The sequence below is a fragment of the Schistocerca piceifrons genome, chromosome X (assembly GCF_021461385.2).
Source record: "Schistocerca piceifrons isolate TAMUIC-IGC-003096 chromosome X, iqSchPice1.1, whole genome shotgun sequence".
Taxonomy (NCBI): domain Eukaryota; kingdom Metazoa; phylum Arthropoda; class Insecta; order Orthoptera; family Acrididae; genus Schistocerca; species Schistocerca piceifrons.
The window spans coordinates 812874781-812895788 of NC_060149.1; the positions used below are offsets into that span (position 1 = coordinate 812874781).

Here is a 21008-nt window from a genome sequence, read left to right on the forward strand (position 1 = left end):
ATCCAATAATACTGCTGTAGTTCATCAGTCATTTTGTCTGTCATTCTGCCTCTTATCGTTTTACCATCAGGAAGTTTCTTGTCTCTCAAACTTTGTTTCAACTTCCTCAACCTGGTGCCCATCCTCTTCTGGACATGACCAACACATTCCAGTTTTGTGATAATCTTCTCACGATAAGGCTGAGTGGCTATGACACTGTTATATGCTTTTAAGTCTCCACCACCTGAGAACTTAGTGTAACACACTCCCCTTTCATCCACAGATCGACTAAAAATTTCAATAGCTGCAGAGGCCTCCATACAACCACTTGTTCCTTCATAATTTCTGCCACAGATATGCCCTTCTTCATTCCCTGATTTACACTTATAATAATGTTTGGTTAAAATCTGGAAATCTATTACCTTTCCAGTATGTGCGCTGGTCACTGTAGCAACAGAATTCTTAGAACTGTAGCCACGCTTCTGCCGCATGCCATCAAAAGCTACTGGTATGTCAGTCATGGTATGTTGACTGGAATACTCTCTTTCAAATTCTAAAGGTGGCAGGGGTAAAATACAGGGAGCGAAAGGCTATTTACAATTTGTACAGAAACCAGATGGCAGTTATAAGAGTCGAGGGACATGAAAGGGAAGCAGTGGTTGGGAAGGGAGTAAGACAGGGTTGTAGCCTCTCCCCGATGTTGTTCAATCTGTATATTGAGCAAGCAGTAAAGGAAACAAAAGAAAAATTCGGAGTAGGTATTAAAATTCATGGAGAAGAAATAAAAACTTTGAGGTTCGCCGATGACATTGTAATTCTGTCAGAGACAGCAAAGGACTTGGAAGAGCAGTTGAATGGAATGGACAGTGTCTTGAAAGGAGGATATAAGATGAACATCAACAAAAGCAAAACAAGGATAATGGAATGTAGTCTAATTAAGTCGGGTGATGCTGAGGGAATTAGATTAGGAAATGAGGCACTTAAAGTAGTAAAGGAGTTTTGCTATTTGGGGAGCAAAATAACTGATGATGGTCGAAGTAGAGAGGATATAAAATGTAGACTGGCAATGGCAAGGAAAGCGTTTCTGAAGAAGAGAAATTTGTTAACATCCAGTATTGATTTAAGTGTCAGGAAGTCATTTCTGAAAGTATTCGTATGGAGTGTAGCCATGTATGGAAGTGAAACATGGACGATAAATAGTTTGGACAAGAAGAGAATAGAAGCTTTCGAAATGTGGTGCTACAGAAGAATGCTGAAGATTAGATGGGTAGATCACATAACTAATGAGGAAGTATTGAATAGGATTGGGGAGAAGAGAAGTTTGTGGCACAACTTGGTCAGAAGAAGGGATCGGTTGGTAGGACATGTTCTGAGGCATCAAGGGATCACCAATTTAGTATTGGAGGGCAGCGTGGAGGGTAAAAATCGTGGAGGGAGACCAAGAGATGAATACACTAAGCAGATTCAGAAAGATGTAGGTTGCAGTAGGTACTGGGAGATGAAAAAGCTTGCACAGGATAGAGTAGCATGGAGAGCTGCATCAAACCAGTCTCAGGACTGAAGACCACAACAACAACATGTCAGTCATACCATCATTTATTTCAAGAGCTTCGGTTGCAGCACCCTTCATTGACTCACATGCAACAGATTCCACAGCAGCACCAATAAATCTTGCAAGCTTGTCGATTTTACAAGGTGCACGTGCCATATTCATCATGACACACATTGTTTCTGCTGCTGAGTGTCCTTTGGCAATAGCTCTCAGTCCATAAAACCACCTAACATTTACTTCAAAATAATTATCTTTACACATACCAGAATTCCAAAACGGATGAGTACATTTACAACTGGCACAATTAATGATAAAGTTTCCTGACTAGTCCATTTGATACCTCAATGTCTTCGTGTAAACTAAGTGGCCCTCCACATATTTTACAACACACATTCACCTAACACCCTTGTTAGGATGTGTAACTGTATCAGAATATAACCTAACCTTCCATTTACATCACTTTCGTTTTGAGAAAACTGTGTATCACAATTTTTTATTTTAATCTTCGAAGCACTAATGGGTCTTTATCTAGGTACTGCCGAGTTTGCCTGTATTTCATTGCCTGTAACTTCACACGCCACATGTTGAACACAGTCTTTTCCTTTATACGAAAACCTATTATCATGAAACCCACGTTTCTTTAAAATACTTCGTCTTGGCGTCATACTTTACTGTTTCAGAGATTTACCAATATCTTCGTCACTTTTCCTCGGAAAAACGTTAGCACTTCGACATACAATGCGTGTTTATACTATGCAATCATACGATACTGTTTTTGATAGAGCTACCAATACAAACACGTAATTTAACCTTTATAACACAACAATCTACAGCCCTCTATATAAATAAATTAACGATTTTATTAGATCTTGGAGTAATGCACGTAAAAATTTTAATATTTTCAACTGATGTAGATTATATTTTAAAAAATAAAGTAAAATACTTCCCATATGAGTTTTTAAGTGATTATATATATATGGTGAAAAGTATTTAAACCGACAAACTCTGGGAGGTTGTAGGGGACATCAAAACAAATATTTTTCCTTAATGTCATTTTTTCCTATGAGGAGTATTTAAACCGGTAGAGGAAGATTTCTCTGGCAGCAAATTAATTAAACCAACAAACACTTTACCATTTTTTTATGGCCAAGAGACAACACATTAACACAACCCAATTACAATTACAGTAGATTTTCAAAAATTCCTCCATTGACACGAAAACATAGGTCACACCGTCGGATCATTTCCGTCTGACACGTGCAAAAACCCCAGGAGTATCTTGAATTGTTCCTGCTGCTGCTGCTACTATCCGGGCAACCAGATCCTCTTCTGATGCGACAGGAGTTGCGTAAACAAGGTTGCGCATCTCTCCCCACACAAAAAAGTCCAGAGGGGACATATCTGGGGATCGAGCAGGCCATGGTACAGGACCACCTCTGCCAATCCACGTTTCCGGGAACCGTCGGTCCAGGAATCGACGCACACGACGACTGAAATGCGCCAGCGCCCCGTCATGTTAAAACCACATGCGTTGTCTTGTAGGTAGCGGTACGTCTTCCAGCAATTCTGGCAATGCTCTGGCGAGAAAATTGTAATAGTGCCTGCCATTTAATGGCCTAGGTAGCAGATACGGCCCAATTAAACAGTCCCCAACAACACCGACCCACACATTAATGAAGAACAGCACTTGATGAGCGAGCGCTTGTAACTGTGGCATGTGGGTTATTCTCACTCCAAACAAGCGAATCGTGCATGTTGAAGACTCCATCATGCCCGAACGTTGCTTCATCAGTAAACAACTCAGAGGATGGAAATGTAGGATGCATTTCACACTGTTCCAGGTATTACTGCGAAAACTGTGCTCTGGGTGGATAACCAACTGGTTCCAAGTTGTGGACACGCTGTAAGTGAAATGGACCTAAAAATTGCTCTCGAAGGACTGTTCGTACATTCGTCTGATTCGTCCCCATGTAACGTGCAATTGCACGAGTGCTGATTGAAGGATCCGCTCCACATGCTGCAAGATAGCTTCCTCAAATTGCAGCGTTCTTACCGTGCGACGGCGACCCTGTCCAGGTAATCTGCTAAATGACCCAGTCTCATGCAGACGTTGGTACACAGCAGCACAGGTCGTATGATGCAGGAACGGCGATTAGGATATTGTTGTTGATAAACCCACTGTGCAGCTCGTCCGTTGTGGTGCGCTACGTAGTACGCACAAACCATATCAGTGTACTCACTCCAGGTGTATCGCTCTATTAGTAAACAGAGACAATGCACTAATACACTGGTGGACAGCAGCTGCCTACAACTGAGGAGCGTAATATGCCCTCTAACAACTGAAGAGCATAATACGGCCTCCTCCGGTTTAAATAATCCTCATAGGAAAAAATGACATTAGGGGAAAATATTTGTTCTGAAGTCCCCTACAACCTCCCAGAGTTTGTCAGTTTAAATACTTTTCACCCTGTATATAATTTTATTCGGAAAACTGCAAATTCTAAAATGAGATAAAAATGTGAATGTGAAAAAAAAAAAATTCTCATTCTAACTTCCCTTACATTTTTCTATCCTGCTATTGTAGCAGCAGTAACCGATCTAACTGCGCCAGACACTTTTTGTCTTATATAGGTGTCAAACGATGTTTATCGGAACGAAACGTGCAAGTTAATAAAAGAACTGAAGAACTGTTAAAAAAAATTAATACACACCAATATTCGCGTTGTAAACATACCACCTCGTTATGACTTGCCTATCTGGTCGTGTGTAAACCGTGAAATTTGTGCTGCTAACAAGCAAATCTCTGAAATATGTTCTGACTTTCAGAATGTAGAAGTTATTGACATACATGGCTTAGGTCGAAGGTTTTTTGCATCTCATGGGCGCCATTTAAATAAATTAGGAAAAGAACTTCTAGCAGAAAAACTAATTACTAATACCTGTGTCATGAGTACACATACACCAAGCTTAAAAATCGCCAAAAAAAAAACACGAATTACGGATTGGTTTAAACCAAAAACTACAATCTTGTTAGCAGAAGCGGATCACTCTCACCAACTTGAAGACATATTATATACTGGTGCAGCAGGAGAAACCATCCCACCATCAACAGCCAGCCCAGCAACAGAAATCAATCCACCACCAACAGCCAGTATGACAGCAACAACCACTCGGCTCCCAAATAGAAAAATCAAACAACCCTTCCACTTACAGGATTTTTTAGTGCCAGTGGGCCTAAGGTAAACACAAAGGTAAGAAACGTTTTTACTCATGATTGTACTGGTCCCCAAACATTTCCAACAAAAACTGTAAATAACGAAAAACAGAATAGGAAGTGTAAAAATACTATAAAGAAAGCTCTTTGTGAAACCTTAGGCAACGAAACAAAGAATGAATAAAATTGATGAACTACAAATTTTACTCTCAGAATGTAAAAATATTAAAATTGGTTGTTTAAACGATTATTGGCTTATAAAAGACAGTACCATAATTTTAAATAAGTTAAAAAATTTCAATGTAGCCTCAAGTTTTTGTAGAACAAATAGTACTGATGAGGGCTTGTGCATACTTGTAAATAACTCTGTAAAGTATAAAGTAAAAGACGATTTCAATTTTCTAAATGAAGAAGGAGTATTTGAAAGCTGCTCAATTCAATTAGAAACACAAAATATTATTATTGTTTCTATATATAGAATCCCAGGTGTAGAGATAACAAAATTATTTTTGCCAAACTTAAAAAATCTTTTACAGAAAGTCATCAATGAGAAAAAGAAAAAGGTATTAATAGCAGCCGATTTCAATATAAATTTGTAAATCAAGCAACTGACTGAATAAAATTTATGGACTTAACCCAAAAATTTGGTTTCAAGGTAAACTTCGTGGAAATCACAAGACAAAACGAAAATACAGGAAGCTGTATTGATAACATTTTAGCAAATTATAAATTTGATGACGCAAAGAAGTTATGTGTGGAATTAGGACTCTCAGACCACTCTGCTCTATTCATTGAAATAGGAAATGCAAATGAACCAAGCACTAAAAATACTTATAGCACAAGAAACTCTACTGCTAAAAATTTAATACAGTTCTGCTCTAAATTAGAAGAGGTGGCGTGGCAAGTTGAAGATGATACTCCAATCTCTGTACAATTTAACAGGTTTCTAGAAATTTTTTTACATGTATTCAATGAAATATTTCCACTTAGAGTATTCCACACTAAAGTGTCAAATAAGCTAAACTGGATCACCGCTGGAATAAAAATATCCAGTTGGAAGAAAAGACAACTGCACAAGGAGTTGAAATACAAAAAATACCCTGTTTTCATAAATTATGTCAAAGGTATAAAGGCTTATTTAAAAGGGTAGTGAAAGCTGCAAAAGAAATGGTAAATAATAAATACATCTTGGCTCATGAAAACAAATCAAAGGCAGTCTGGTCTGTCGTAAAATAAGAACTGGGGATGAGAACTAACAACAAAGTTATCTACAAAATTAAAGTTGGAAATAAAACTATAACAAATCCTGCTCTGATTTCAGAATCTTTTAACTATTTTTATAAATGTATCAAACTCAGTTGCAGATGTAAATGGTTATAGCGAAAAAGTACAATTAGGTCAGAAGGCGGAAATTTAACAAGTTTTAAAAAATTTCAGCCAAAGATGTAGAGAACAATATATTACAGCTCAAAAACATAAATTCCACAGGGTGGGATGCCATACCTACTAAAGTAGTTAAATCAGCTGCCAGGATAATAGCTCACACCCTTTGCTCAATAATCAATAAATCACTCAGAGAAGGCCAGTTTCCAGACGCCCTAAAGCATGCAGAGGTAAAACCTTCGTTCAAAAAAAGGTTCAAGAGAAGATATGGGGAACTACCGCCCAATCTCTATTCTCCCAATTTTCTCAAAAATATTTGAAAAAGTGGTAGTAAAGCGAATCAAAAAATTTATAGAAAAATCAAACATACTGTCAGATAATCATTACGGCTTTCAGAAAGGCAAAAACACAATAGATGTCATATATGAATTTGTGAAAAAATTTGTTCTGCCTTAGGCAAGTCTAGCAAAGTTGCAGGATTGTTCTGTGATCTCACAAAAGCATTTGATTGTGTAAACCAACAATTGCTCCCGTATAAAACGGAAAAATACCGAATTGGAGGTCGTGTTTTCGAGTGGTTCAGGTCATACCTCACAAAGAGAAAACAAAGAGTATTTATATCATCAAGCAAGGGAAATTTCCTCTCTGAATGGATGATTACTTCACAAGGCGTTCCACAAAGCTCAATTCTGGATCCAATTTTATTCATACTTCACATAAGTGACTTGCCACTAAACATAAATTCACACTCGGTTTTATTCGCTAATGATACGTCTGCCCTCATCGAAAGCAATCACCCAGAACAAATTCCCTCAACTGTCACAAATTTACTAGACAGTTTAGGAAACTGTTTCCAACTAAATGGGTTAAAACTGAATATTGGGAAAACACATTAACTACAGTTTAAATCTAAGAAACTCTAAGATAAATGAAATTCATATTACCTTCAGAAACCAGAAACTGAAAGAATCAGATTGTGTTAAATTTTTAGGAATGCATTTAGACCAAAATTTATCCTAGACTTCACATATACACTCCTGGAAATGGAAAAAAGAACACATTGACACCGGTGTGTCAGACCCACCATACTTGCTCCGGACACTGCGAGAGGGCTGTACAAGCAATGATCACACGCACGGCACAGCGGACACACCAGGAACCGCGGTGTCGGCCGTCGAATGGCGCTAGCTGCATTTGTGCACCGCCGCCGTCAGTGTCAGCCAGTTTGCCGTGGCATACGGAGCTCCATCGCAGTCTTTAACACTGGTAGCATGCCGCGACAGCGTGGACGTGAACCGTATGTGCAGTTGACGGACTTTGAGCGAGGGCGTATAGTGGGCATGCGGGAGGCCGGGTGGACGTACCGCCGAATTGCTCAACACGTGGGGCGTGAGGTCTCCACAGTACATCGATGTTGTCGCCAGTGGTCGGCGGAAGGTGCACGTGCCCGTCGATCTGGGACCGGACCGCAGCGACGCACGGATGCACGCCAAGACCGTAGGATCCGACGCAGTGCCGTAGGGTTGGTTGGTTGGTTGGTTTGGGGAAGGAGACCAGACAGCGTGGTCATCGGTCTCATCGGATTAGGGAAGGATGGGGAAGGAAGTCGGCCGTGCCCTTTCAGAGGAACCATCCCGGCATTTGCCTGGAGTGATTTAGGGAAATCACGGAAAACCTAAATCAGGATGGCCGGACGCGGGATTGAACCGTCGTCCTTCCGAATGCGAGTCCAGTGTCTAACCACTACGCCACCTCGCTCGGTGCAGTGCCGTAGGGGACCGCACCGCCACTTCCCAGCAAATTAGGGACACTGTTACTCCTGGGGTATCGGCGAGGACCATTCGCAACCGTCTCCATGAAGCTGGGCTACGGTCCCGCACACCGTTAGGCCGTCTTCCGCTCACGCCCCAACATCGTGCAGCCCGCCTCCAGTGGTGTCGCGACAGGCGTGAATGGAGGGACGAATGGAGACGTGTCGTCTTCAGCGATGAGAGTCGCTTCTGCCTTGGTGCCAATGATGGTCGTATGCGTGTTTGGCGCCGTGCAGGAGAGCGCCACAATCAGGACTGCATACGACCGAGGCACACAGGGCCAACACCCGGCATCATGATGTGGGGAGCGATCTCCTACACTGGCCGTACACCACTGGTGATCGTCGAGGGGACACTGAATAGTGCACGGTACATCCAAACCGTCATCGAACCCATTGTTCTACCATTCCTAGACCGGCAAGGTAACTTGCTGTTCCAACAGGACAATGCACGTCCGCATGTATCCCGTGCCACCCAACGTGCTCTAGAAGGTGTAAGTCAACTACCCTGGCCAGCAAGATCTCCGGATCTGTCCCCCATTGAGCATGTTTGGGACTGGATGAAGCGTCGTCTCACGCGGTCTGCACCTCCAGCACGAACGCTGGTCCAACTGAGGCGCCAGGTGGAAATGGCATGGCAAGCCGTTCCACAGGACTACATCCAGCATCTCTACGATCGTCTCCATGGGAGAATAGCAGCCTGCATTGCTGCGAAAGGTGGATATACACTGTACTAGTGCCGACATTGTGCATGCTCTGTTGCCTGTGTCTATGTGCCTGTGGTTCTGTCAGTGTGATCATGTGATGTATCTGACCCCAGGAATGTGTCAATAAGGTTTCCCCTTCCTGGGACAATGAATTCACGGTGTTCTTATTTCAATTTCCAGGAGTGTAGAATACTTAGCAAATAAGTTAAACAGCATGACCTTTGCTATAAAGATTCTGTCATATTCAACTAGCATGGAGATAAGAAAAGTAGTTTATCACAACTATTTTGAAGCTGTTATAGGGTATGGTATTATCTTTTGGGGTAATACAAGGAAAATCATTAGAATATTAAAATTACAAAAATTAATTGTTAGAAATATGTGTAACGCAAGACGAAAAGAATCTTGTCACCCACTGTTAAGAAATCTTAAAATATTAAGTGCCCTCTGTTTGTACATCTATGACCTGATTGTTTTTGTACACAGCAACCATTTGTTATTCACAGACAACAATTTTAAGCACTAGGAATAATACAAACTTCATGTTTCCTACTCACAGGTTAAAGTTATGTGCACAAACCCCAGAATATATGGACATGAAAATCTACAACATGCTAAAATAGAAACAAATAAACAGCATGAAGCTAGGGCAACTGAAACCAAAGCTGCACAAGTTATTAGTGGAGAAATGTTATTACTCAGTAGAAGAATTTATGAATGATGATGTGGAAGTCTGAGTAAGGAAACATCACCTGTAAATTAAGCTTGTGTTAAGTTTTGTGTCAAATAAATGATTGTAAACATGTGTTCACTACGTACACACTGTTGTATATTACTTTGTAATACATGTAAACTGGAGTGTTGATATATTGGTTTTGTAATATTGCATATATAAATTGTAATTGAAATGTAAATGTAATGTTGATGAGTCCCCAGTATATCAGATCTGTGATTTGACATTGTATGTTATGGGATAATAAAAATTCTGATTCTTGCCAACTGCAGCGCCATATCCTACCTGTTTACATATCTGTACTTGAATACACATGCCTATATCAGTTTCTTTGCGCTTCAGTACACAAATGAATACATAAATAAATTCATGCTTAAAAAATTAAAAGAAAGGTACTTGGATATAATAAGCATCTTACCTATAGCGACATATCCATTTTTCTTTCTCTCTTCGTGAGGTTGTATATCATCTCCAATGGTGTATTAGATATTGAATAATGAATGGGCAAGGGGGCTAATCCATTTAGACTTCTCTGGAAGGATAAAACACAGTTATCAACTCAATTCAAACAGAAGCATGCATTATTTATTTTGAAAATTTGTAAATACTAACAAATTTTAATCTAATGATTGTTATACGACTTAATGTGAGGAAAAAAATTCAAAACTTTCCTGTCCTCTTGTTTTTTGCAGTTATGTCTTGAGTGGAGGTGAGTTCTATGCTGTGGCTGTAGTTGCAGGAAGTATGGCCAATGTCTTCAGGTTGTTGATATTTGGATATGTGTCTTTGTTGTATAATTACTGTGCTTCCATTGCTTATGAAGATCTGTAATCTCCTTTCAGAGATTTCGTTCTCCATAAGTGTAATTCAGCAAGAACATCTTGAACACTGTGGTCTATACCTTCAATGTAAAATTCAATTAAGGCCTTGAAGTCCCTTCGTTTTCCTCTATTTAAGAACACAGTACTGGCTGAAACTGGGAACAATGAAGAAAATCCAGACAGCACTTTCTTATGTTCTGTAAACTTTAAATTTGTCTTAAAACAATCTAAAAATGAAATAAAATCCGCTCCTCGGTAGTACTATCCAGGATCCTGCATCAAGTTCAGTCTGTTCTTTTGCATGTTAACCTCCCAGGAAACCAAGATGGAAATGTCGGCTGTTAAAAATTCGGATTGGTCTCTTAAAAAAAGGTCCTGAAATTTTTTGTAGCATCAGAACTCAGATTTTTCAGTACATTTGTAGTGTTTCATCTGCTTCCACAGCTTTCCTCAAACGCACTGCTGGTTTCTGAAGTCACATTTCCACTCTTCAAGTGTTTTTTTTTCTGTAACGGGTCTGTCTTATGGAGCATTACCCATATTTTTAATGCATCGAAGGCCACTCGAATCACAATGTTTATGATCTATTTAAATGCAAACCACTGAACCTTAATATTAAATGGATGATACAAAAGTTACATTTATTTACGTGTGAGGTTAGCGTGATTAACACAGTTATTTAATAACACTTCAGTCTTCCAAAATCTAAATAAAGAAACTTAACGAAGTATGACTTCAGGTGAACTGGTCAAACGACACAATCTTAGTCATGCTAAGTACTGGAAGTTCTTTCTTGCTATCAGCGTGACGGAGCGTTTTAAAACTTCCACAGATGTATTCATCGCTCATCCATATATATAAACAAACACACACTCAGTGGTCAGTGACCCTAGGACACAGCCATTGGGTGTCATTACGCAATTGGAATTAGGTCTAGCTTATGTATTACGTACGACCGCACGGCCAGTATTAGTTATTGGTGCTAAGTTATGACTCGACCTTATTGGAGCATGAGGTAAGGAGAAAGCAGGAAGGAGAACTTTGATGACATTTTGAGGATGGACGTACGAGGGCTCAAAATGGCTCAAATGGCTCTGAGCACTATGGGACTTAACATCTGAGGTCATCAGTCCCCTAGAACTTAGAACTACTTAAACCTAACTAACCTAAGGACAGCACACAACACCCAGCCATCATGAGGCAGAGAAAATCCCTGACCCCGCCGGGAATCGAACCCGGGAACCCGGGCGTGGGAAGCGAGAACGCTACCGCACGACCACGAGATGCGGGCGACGTACGAGGGGCAATGTTGTCTGTCTCCTATAAAATGATGCAACTTAAGGCAAGGGCGCACGCAGATAATCAGCAACTATGGTACACTCGTAAATTATACCCGGAAGTACAAGGTTATGTCAACATATCGTAGAATTCTTCATGTTCAAACACAGTCGTTACTGGAACATTATTTGTTCTCCAGTTTTAACATAAGAAGTCGACACGAAGTGCACCGACATGTACCAATAACAAGTAGGGAGCCAAAGCTCAACATACCATCGACAACTCATAGACATCGACCCACTTCTCGCTACTGTCAAACTTTGCAATCTATCAGTCAATGCAACTGTTCACCAGTCAACATTTAATCTCACATTCATTGAAACTAACAATTGCCGTACTTTAATGTGAGTGACTTTAATCATTTAAACCTACTTTAAAAAAAAAAAAAAAAAAAGGAAAAGACTTCATGGCTTTTGGGGGGAGGGGTGAGGGGGCGTTGGACTCTTCGTCCCCTCCTTTCCAGTTTCTATGCTTATGTGTGGAGCATTTGGGTATGAGTTCAGGTCATGACTGATAGTAATTGAAGGACGTATGATGGCACAATGATATGTCATTGCCATTCTGCATCCTCATGTGCGCCATTTTCAGTGGGAAAACGCTCGTACACGCACGGCACATGTCTCTATGAACTCTCTGCATGATGAGATTTTCACTCTGCAGCGGAGTGTGCGCTGATATGAAACTTCCTGGCAGATTAAAACTGTGTGCCGGACCGAGACTCGAACTCGGGACCTTTGCCTTTCGCGGGCAAGTGCTCTACCAACAGAGCTACCCAAGCATGACTCACGCCCCGTCCTCACAGCTTTACTTCTGCCAGTACCTCGTCTTCTACCTTCCAAACAGTTTTAATCTGCCAAGAAGTTTCATATCACCGCACAATCCGCTGCAGAGTGAAAATCTCATTCTGGAAACATCCCCCAGGCTTGGCTAAGCCATGTCTCCGCAATATCCTTTCTTTCAGAAGTGCTATTTCTGCAAGGTTCGCAGGAGAGCTTCTGCAAAGTTTGGAAGGTAGGAGACGAGGTACTGGCAGAAGTAAAGCTGTGAAAACGGGGCGTGAGTCGTGCTTGGGTAGCTCAGTTGGTAGAGCACTTGCCCGCGAAAGGCAAAGGTCCCGAGTTCGAGTCACGGTCCGGCACACAGTTTTAATCTGCCAGGAAGTTTCTCTGCATGATGTTGAGGTACTCCCATGGCCAGCACGATCCCTAAATCTGTCCCTCATAGAACATGTGTGGGAACAGCTTGGACTTCAAATCTGTCACAATGCCAGTATCAAGGATATCAGAGACCAATTACAACATTCGTGGGCCAGCTTGCCTCAGGAGAGGAGACAATGGCTTTATGACACTCTTCCCAACCGGATCAGTGCATGCGTCCAGGACAGAGAAGGTGCAACATCGCACTGATTAGTAGTGAGCCTATTCTACCAAGTTCGTTGTAAATTTCACTCGAGAGTGTAATCTGAAATAACATCACATTCCCTTTCAACCTGCGAGGTTTCATTCCATTTGCTCCTACCCTTCTGGATGCTTTACTGTTCTTGTCACGCAGTGTAAGTTTCTAGCTGGGTAATGACTAAACTTAACACGTTCCCTGCCGCTCGGCCCACCATGTGTCCCAATGCAATTCTCTCCTCCACATCGGCGCGAATTTCGACGACTTCCCGAAGTTGCGGAAATGATTACTACTTCAAGTTCTAAGCTGTAAAAGGCTCAAAGGTATACATTTATTCAGTATAAGATAAAAAATTGAAATGTGTTACAGCATCCTACTGGTGGCCTGCTAACACCTCTTCATGCTACTTTTCTATTGTTTGGGTCATCCTGTATCCTGATTGCTGCACTGCTCTGTGATCACTCATTGCTGCACATTAAGGAATGCACACTGTCATATCTTAGTGCTAGCAGGCAAGAATAACTGATTTAAAATGCAAGCAACATCATCTGCTAGTACTAACAGGCAAGAACAGCTGCTTTAAGGTACATAGCAAAATATTGTTTATGGTTATGAGATGACCGTTTGTCTTCTATAATACGAGAGTCATTCAATAATTAATGATCGAAATTGGTCTGGGGAGAAAAATGTTAGTAGGGCAAGTTTGGTACTTTTATGGGTTGGCATCACTGGGATGAGCCCTGATCAGCTCATGTATCAACATCGTTTTGTTTTAACCTCAAAAATACATTTCAAGATGGCGAATCCGCTTGAAATGTCCATATTAGTTGAACAACATTCTGTTATTCGTTTTTTAATTACTGAAAGCGAGAAACCAGTGGATATATACTGTAGAATATCTAAAGTTTATGGTGAAGGATCTAAGAATCATCCAAATTTTTACAAGCGGGTAGAGCAGTTCAAAAATGGCCCCCACCCAGTGACTGACGAACACCCTTCTGGCCGACCAGTTGCAGTTTCAACTTCCTCACTTGAAAGTCGAACTGATGACGTTATTCGTGCCACCCGCCGTGTGACTGTGGAAATGATAGTTGATAAGATTTAAGTTAGTACTACTACAGTTCATAACATTATCTGTAACAAGCTGAAATACCGCAAAACATGTGCAAGATGGGTCCCAAGGAGTTGACGCAGCTACACAAGGAAACAAGGTTGAGAGTGTGCACAGAGCTAAAGGAACGTTACGAAAGAGAAGGTGAGCACTTCTTTAACAAAATTTTAACTTGTGATGAAACTTGAGTTCACTATTATGAGTCAGAATCAAAAAGACAAAGCATGGAGTGGAAGCACACCAGCTCACCTGTCAAGAAAAAATTCAAAACCCAAGCATCAGCTGGAAAAGTCATGTTGACGGTGTTTTGGGATGCTGAAGGTTCAGTTTTTGTGATTATCTCGAAGAGCAGCGTACAATTAACAGCCAGTACTATTCGGATTAGCTTTTAAACAACATGAAGCCAGCCATGAGAGAGAGTCGTGGTTCTCAGAGGAGAGATGTGATTCTCTAGCAAGACAACGCAGGTCCTCATATTGCGCAACTAACCTGTGAAACCATTGACAAAATGAGCTGGAGAGTACTGCCTCATCCCCCTTACAGTACTGATTTAGCACCTAGTGATTTCCATTTGTTTGGTGCACTGAAGGAGGCTTTACGTAGGAAGATGTTCCAGGACAACGAGGATGTGAAAAGGTTTGTGGGAAATTGGTTCAAACATCAAGATAAAGAGTTCTTTACAGCATGAATAAAAAAGCTTGTAGCCTGTTGGAACAAGTGCATAAATGTTCAAGCGGATTATGTTGAAAAGTACAAAAATTATTGTTTTGTAACAGTAAACGCTTTTTTCTACATACCACTTTGTCTCTCTAATTATTGAATGACCCTCGTAATTATAGCTGAGCACCAGTTCTAATCACGTCTCAGCAGTGTGCGGTTTGCAGGCTGTGTGTGTGGGCTGGGGGTTGGGGGAATTTCATCCGCTCTGTATCAAACTATCGCATTTGATTTTAAGTTACCCATAACAATCACGAATGTTTATCTCTCACTCACTACATATGTCAAACTCTACATTTAATTTAAATTTGTGGAGCTATATGCACAAAGTATTAATACACTTTTACTATTTTAACGTTGACTCGTCTGTGCATTAATTTGAAAAACCGTTATGCATTTAAACATTTCAAACTGAATCGTCATTCTCGTGCTGTCAGTGTTGCTTTGACCTAAGCTCCGGCACTGGTTACTTGCGAAGTTGCGAGGCAGGTAGCACTATTAGTGAACTGAGTGCGTGCAGGCATATGAGAACTATGGAATTTCAGCACGTCTTTCAAACAAAGTAAATCTCGCCATTCCTTAATAACAGTGCATTACCGGAAATGTATGCCCACACTGACAATCAGGATGCTCACAGTGGTGAAAAAGAGTTAAAATGGACCGTGTATCTATAAGGGAAAAAGGTAATGATGGTGCTAACAACGAGATAACAAATCTTTGGGGACTGAAAAAGGAGAATTCTCGGGGTAGGAACGGGAGTAACACTAGGCTCGAAATTATAGTGGGAAATTATGATTCTTTATCACATTTTCAAAACCGGCAGAAGGCTGAGCTATGGTTGTCTGTAAATGACATAAACTTGGTAATGCCAAAAAACTAAATGATGAGATCAGCGACCATGCAACATGGAAATCGTACATGAAATGTGTTGGAAAGAAAAGCGAAGTACAGAAAAATCCTCGAGTGAAAGTCTTAAGTTGTGGGAAAAGCAACAGTAAGAAAAAGTACTCACAATTGCTTTCTTGGTTGGATCTGCATGTCTAACAGCTAAACAGAAATTGTCAGTCAGATCGTTTCCCACATTAATCAAACTACCAAACTTCAATTTTTTATCAGTTGCTAATGTGCTTCACTCTGACCATGCATGCCGAAATATCATGAAGTTTATAAGAAGAGAAATGAAAAAGAATCGTGCTCACTTCCTTATAAAATCGATTACAAACTTTGGTATCATGATGGATGTAAGAACAACGATTCGCAATACAGCCTGTTGAATAATACACTGGGTCCGCAGCTCGTGGTCGTGCGGTAGCGTTCTCGCTTCCCACGCCCGGGTTCGATTCCCGGCGGGGTCAGGGATTTTCTCTGCCTCGTGATGACTGGGTGTTGTGTGATGTCCTTAGGTTAGTTAGGTTTAAGTAGTTCTAAGTTCTAGGGGACTGATGACCATAGATGTTAAGTCCCATAGTGCTCAGAGCCAATAATACACTGGAGCGTCAAAGAAACTGGTTTAGGCACGCGTATTCAATTACAGAGATATGTAAACAGGCAGAATATGGCGCTGCGGTCGGCGACGCCGATGTAAGACAACTGTCTGGCGCAGTTGTTAAATCGGTTACTGCTGCTACAAAGGTGGCTTATCAAGATTTAAGTGAGTTTGAATGTGATGTTATAGTCCGCGCACGAGCGATGGGATGCAGCATCTCCAAGGTCGTTATGAAGTGGGAATTTTCCCATACGACTATTTCATGGGTGTACCGTGAATATCTGGAATCTGGTAAGAAATCATATCTCTGACATCACCGCGGCCAGAAAAAGATCCTGCAAGAACGGGACCATCGACGACTGAAGAGAATCTTTCAACGTGACAGAAGTGCAACCCTTCCACAAATTGCTGCCGATTTCAATGCTGGGCCATGAACAAGTGTCAGCATGCAAACCATTCAACGAAACATCATCGATATGGGCTTTTGGAGCCGAAGACCCACTCGTGTACCCTTGATGACTGTACGACAAAAAGCTTTACACCTCGCCTGGGCTCGTCCACACAGACATTGGACTGTTGGTGACTGGAAACATGTTGCCCGGTCGGACGAGTCTCGTTTCATATCGAGCGGATGGACATGTGCAGTTATGGAGAAACCCTCATGAATCAATGGACCCTGCATGTCAGCAGGGGACTGTTCAAGTTGGTGGAGGCATGGTAATGGTGCAGGGCGTGTGCAGTTGGATTGATATGCGACCCCTGATACTTCTAGATAAGACTCTGACAGGTGACATGTACGTAAGCATCATGTCTGATCACATGCATCCATTCATGTCCATTGTGCATTCCGACGGACTTGAGCAATTCCAGCAGGGCAATGCGACACCCCAAACGACCAGAATTGCTATAGAGTGGCTCCAGGAACACTGTTCTGAGTTCAAACACTTCCTCTGGCCACCGCACTCCCCAGACATGAACATTATTGAGCATATCTGGGATGCCTTGCAACCTGCTGTTCAGAAGAGATCTCCATCCCTAATACTCTTACAGATTTATGGAGAACCCTCCAGGATTCATGGTGTCAATTCCCTCCAGCACTACTTCAGACATTAGTCGAGTCCATGCCACGTCGTGTTGCGGCACCTCTGCGTGCTCACGGGGGCCCTACACAGTATTAGGAAGGTGTACCAGTTTCTTGGCTCTCCAGTGTATATGTACATTTGTCCTTTGAGGGAGCCACTTGCAATTATTTTTCGATATTGTCAAATTAGTAAGTGGGACAGGAGCCGGGTGATCAAAAAGTCAGTATAAATTTGAAAACTTAATAAACCACGGAATAATGTAGATAGAGATGTAAAAATTGACACACATGCCTGGAATGATGTGGGGTTTTATTAGAACCAAAAAAAAAAAAAAACAACAACAACAAAGTATTGCTAGACGCGTGAAAGATCTCTTGCGCGCGTCGTTTGGTGATGATCGTGTGCTCAGCCGCCACTTTCGTCATGCTTGGCTTCCCAGGTCCCCAGACCTCAGTCCGTGTGATTATTGGCTTTGGGGTTACCTGAAGTCGCAAGTGTATCGTGATCGACCGACATCTCTATGGATGCTGAAAGACAACATCCAACGCCAATGCCTCACCATAACTCCGGACATGGACAATGCTGTTCACAACATTATTCCTCGACTACAGCTATTGTTGAGGAATGATGGTGGACATATTGAGCATTTCCTGTAAAGAACATCATCTTTGCTTTGTCTTTCTTTATTATGCTAATTATTGCTATTCTGATCAGATGAAGCGCCATCTGTCGGGCATTTTATGAACGTTTGCATTTTTTTGGTTCTAATAAAACCCCATGTCATTCCAAGCATGTGTGTCAATTTGTACCTCTCTATCTACATTATTCCGTGATTTATTCAGTTTTGAAATTTATACTGACTTTTTGATCACCCGGTATTTTCAGTACACTGTTAGCAGCTTTTGAAAAGCATAACATTAAATATGGTGTACTAAAAAATAGTCTTGTAGCTATTACATCAGATAGTGCATCGACATTTTTTGCAACTTACAAAGTCGTAACCATTCTATTGCAGAATCATTTACATAAGCATTCTTCGTCAGAGGCGTGTATTGAGCCTGGGCTGCCCGCCCGGGACCGTTCCCGTTGCTGTTGGGCGAGCCTCGACTTTTTTTATTTTTTTTTTTTTTTTTTAACTATTCATTTCCGCTCCTAAAGGGAGGCGGATGGGCCGCTGGAGAGCTTGTTGCTCTATTGGGGCCAGAGTTGAGGGTATTACATTTTTCTTTTCTTTATTTATTTTGTACTTATTCCTAACTTACATACTAATTACAGTTTTCCTAAAATAGTGTTTGGCAATATATAATTGTTTTGTTATCTTAAAGACTAATTACAATTTTTCAAGCAATAGAAGTAGAAATAGAATTAGAAATGGAAATAGGGGTGACAGTGGAGGCGGATTTATGTGCCGTTTTGTTGCAATCGATTAGGTCGGGTTTATGGTGGCGGGTGGTCGGGGTTCAACGCCTGGCGGTGGGGGGGGGGGGGGGGGGGGGGAGTGTCGTTGTTCTGTATGTGTAATTGTCTTGCGTGTTCGTGTTGGTGTATTGTGTCAGGGAAGGTGTGGAGGGTGTTGTTTATGATTGTTCTTGGTGGGTAGGTGTATTTGTGTTTGGGTTTGTTTCTGTGTCTGGTTCTGTGGGTGTATATTGTGTGTAGGTCAGGTCGGGAGGTGAGGGTGGTTTTCCCATAGTGGGCTCTCAGGATAGCTAGTCTTGTTTGAACGGGGGTGACTTTTGCCTCAAAAACCTCTTGTCTGGGGGTGGAGGGTGGGAGTCGTAGGATGCTGTGTAGTATTCGTCTCTCGGTGCGGAAGATTCTTTCTGCTCAGGTTTTGGAGATGCAGGCGAGAGGCGCTGCCGGGTATTCAAATAGTGGGCGGACGAACGTTTTGTATGTGTTTACAGCTGTCTTATCATTGCAGCCTGTAAATTTTCCTTGGACACGTCGTATGAGGTGTTGGCGTTGACGGACTTTGCTCAGGGTCTCCTTTATATGGTTGCTCAGGTTGAGGTACTTTTCTAGGTGGACGCCTAGGTATTTTGCATTGGAGGAGGGGAGGAGCTGGGTGCCCCACAGCGTGAGAGAGATGTGGTCGGGATTTTGGTATGTCTTTTTATGGATGTTGCGGTGTTTGAATAGGATGAGTTGGGTTTTCGTAGGGTTGGGTTTGATGCGCCATTGTCGCATCCAGTCTTCTAGTTTTGTCAGGTAGGTCGCTGTCTGGTTGTTGATGGTGTTTGTCGAGGGTCGTGAGTTCTTGCGCTGCGCTGTCATAGTCAGCCCGGCCGCTCGTCGAGTCGCGCCGCAGCAGGCATCACTGTTGCGTGTGTCGTACGAAATCTCTGTGGCCCGTTTTTTACTTCGCCCAGTATTTACCGACACAGTACTTCACTTACTGTGTTACATTAAAATAGCCTATGCCTTTAAGGTGAGGAACACGAGTGTTACTTAAATCTACACAGTTGTTTACAATAATTTTTAAATCCACTTATTGTTATGTGCGTGTGGAAAAAATCCGTACCTTACGACGCAGTGACAATAGTTAATTTCATTAAAGGGCACCCTTCTGATTATCGAAGTTTTTAAATACTGTCTGAGGAAATGGAAAGTATTTAAAAGTTTTTATTGACACACGGAAGTTAGATGGTTATATCACGCCAGAACTGTTCTCATTTTCTACGAAGTTTATATCTTTCTCACCAGGTACACCTTTCCTAAAGTAAAGTCTGGCTTCAGACTGTGGCTTATTTAGCAGATATTTGATTAAAAATTAGCAGTTTAAATTTATTATTTCAGGGACCACACAAAACTGTGTAGTGTGCAAGATCATATTGAATCGTTCATTAAAAACCTTACAGTTTGGGAAATGTGTTTAAATTCCAATCAGACTGTGTGCTTCGATGCCTTTCACTGTTTCCTAGTAGAAATTCATCTTCCTTCACACGGAAATGTCGAGAACATAATTAAGGACCACTTGAAGGAATTTGGAAAAGCTTTCAGAAACTATTTCCCTGCTCTGACTAGGAATAACAATTGGATCCGCAATCGCTTGGAAGAGGCAATAATTTTGGAATACACATGAAGTGAACATTAAAACGAACGGTTACTCGAAACTTCCAGATACTAAGGTACAGATAATAAATCTTTGTCACTGATAAGTTTCTAGTTAAGCTTAACGGAGGAATTTCCAATGTTGGCAAACAAAACTGTAACAAATTTTTTACCTGTCTCGTCCACATATTTGTGCGAAAAACTTTTCCTTCTTACATTTATATAAAAAATAAATACATAAACTTGTCAACTAAAGTATCTGAGACTGCGTTAAACCTCTCTGATTCCTTATTTTAAAGTTATGCGACATGCAAAGCAGGTAGATGCTCATCTCCGAATAGCAAGGACTGAGCTAGTTAATTCTATAATGAAAACTTGTAGCTTAACTGGAAAGTGCAAAATACTTTAATATTGCATGCTACACCAACCCATTGTGCAAAAGTCTTCATCAGCACTTTTAATATAGTGTACCTGAAATGTGAAGTAATATAAAAGCCTCAGGGTTCTTAAACCATTTGCCTGGAATTCAATTACTTCCCTGTTACAATAAGTACCTCTTTCTTTTATAAAGATTTTTGTGAAACGAGGTCACAAGTCGAGAAAGTTTAGGAACCACTGCTCTTTGG

The 21008-nt window shown here is 41.3% G+C and overlaps 1 long non-coding RNA gene across 1 annotated transcript in view; it reads right to left on the reverse strand.

Moving 5' to 3' along the window:
- Nucleotides 1-21008, reverse strand: part of LOC124721172 — a 93978-nt gene that overhangs the window by 42449 nt on the left and 30521 nt on the right. Inside the window, exon 2 of the long non-coding RNA XR_007006285.1 lies at nt 9797-9910. This is a non-coding gene — a long non-coding RNA (uncharacterized LOC124721172). The remainder of the gene's footprint in view (nt 1-9796; nt 9911-21008) is intronic.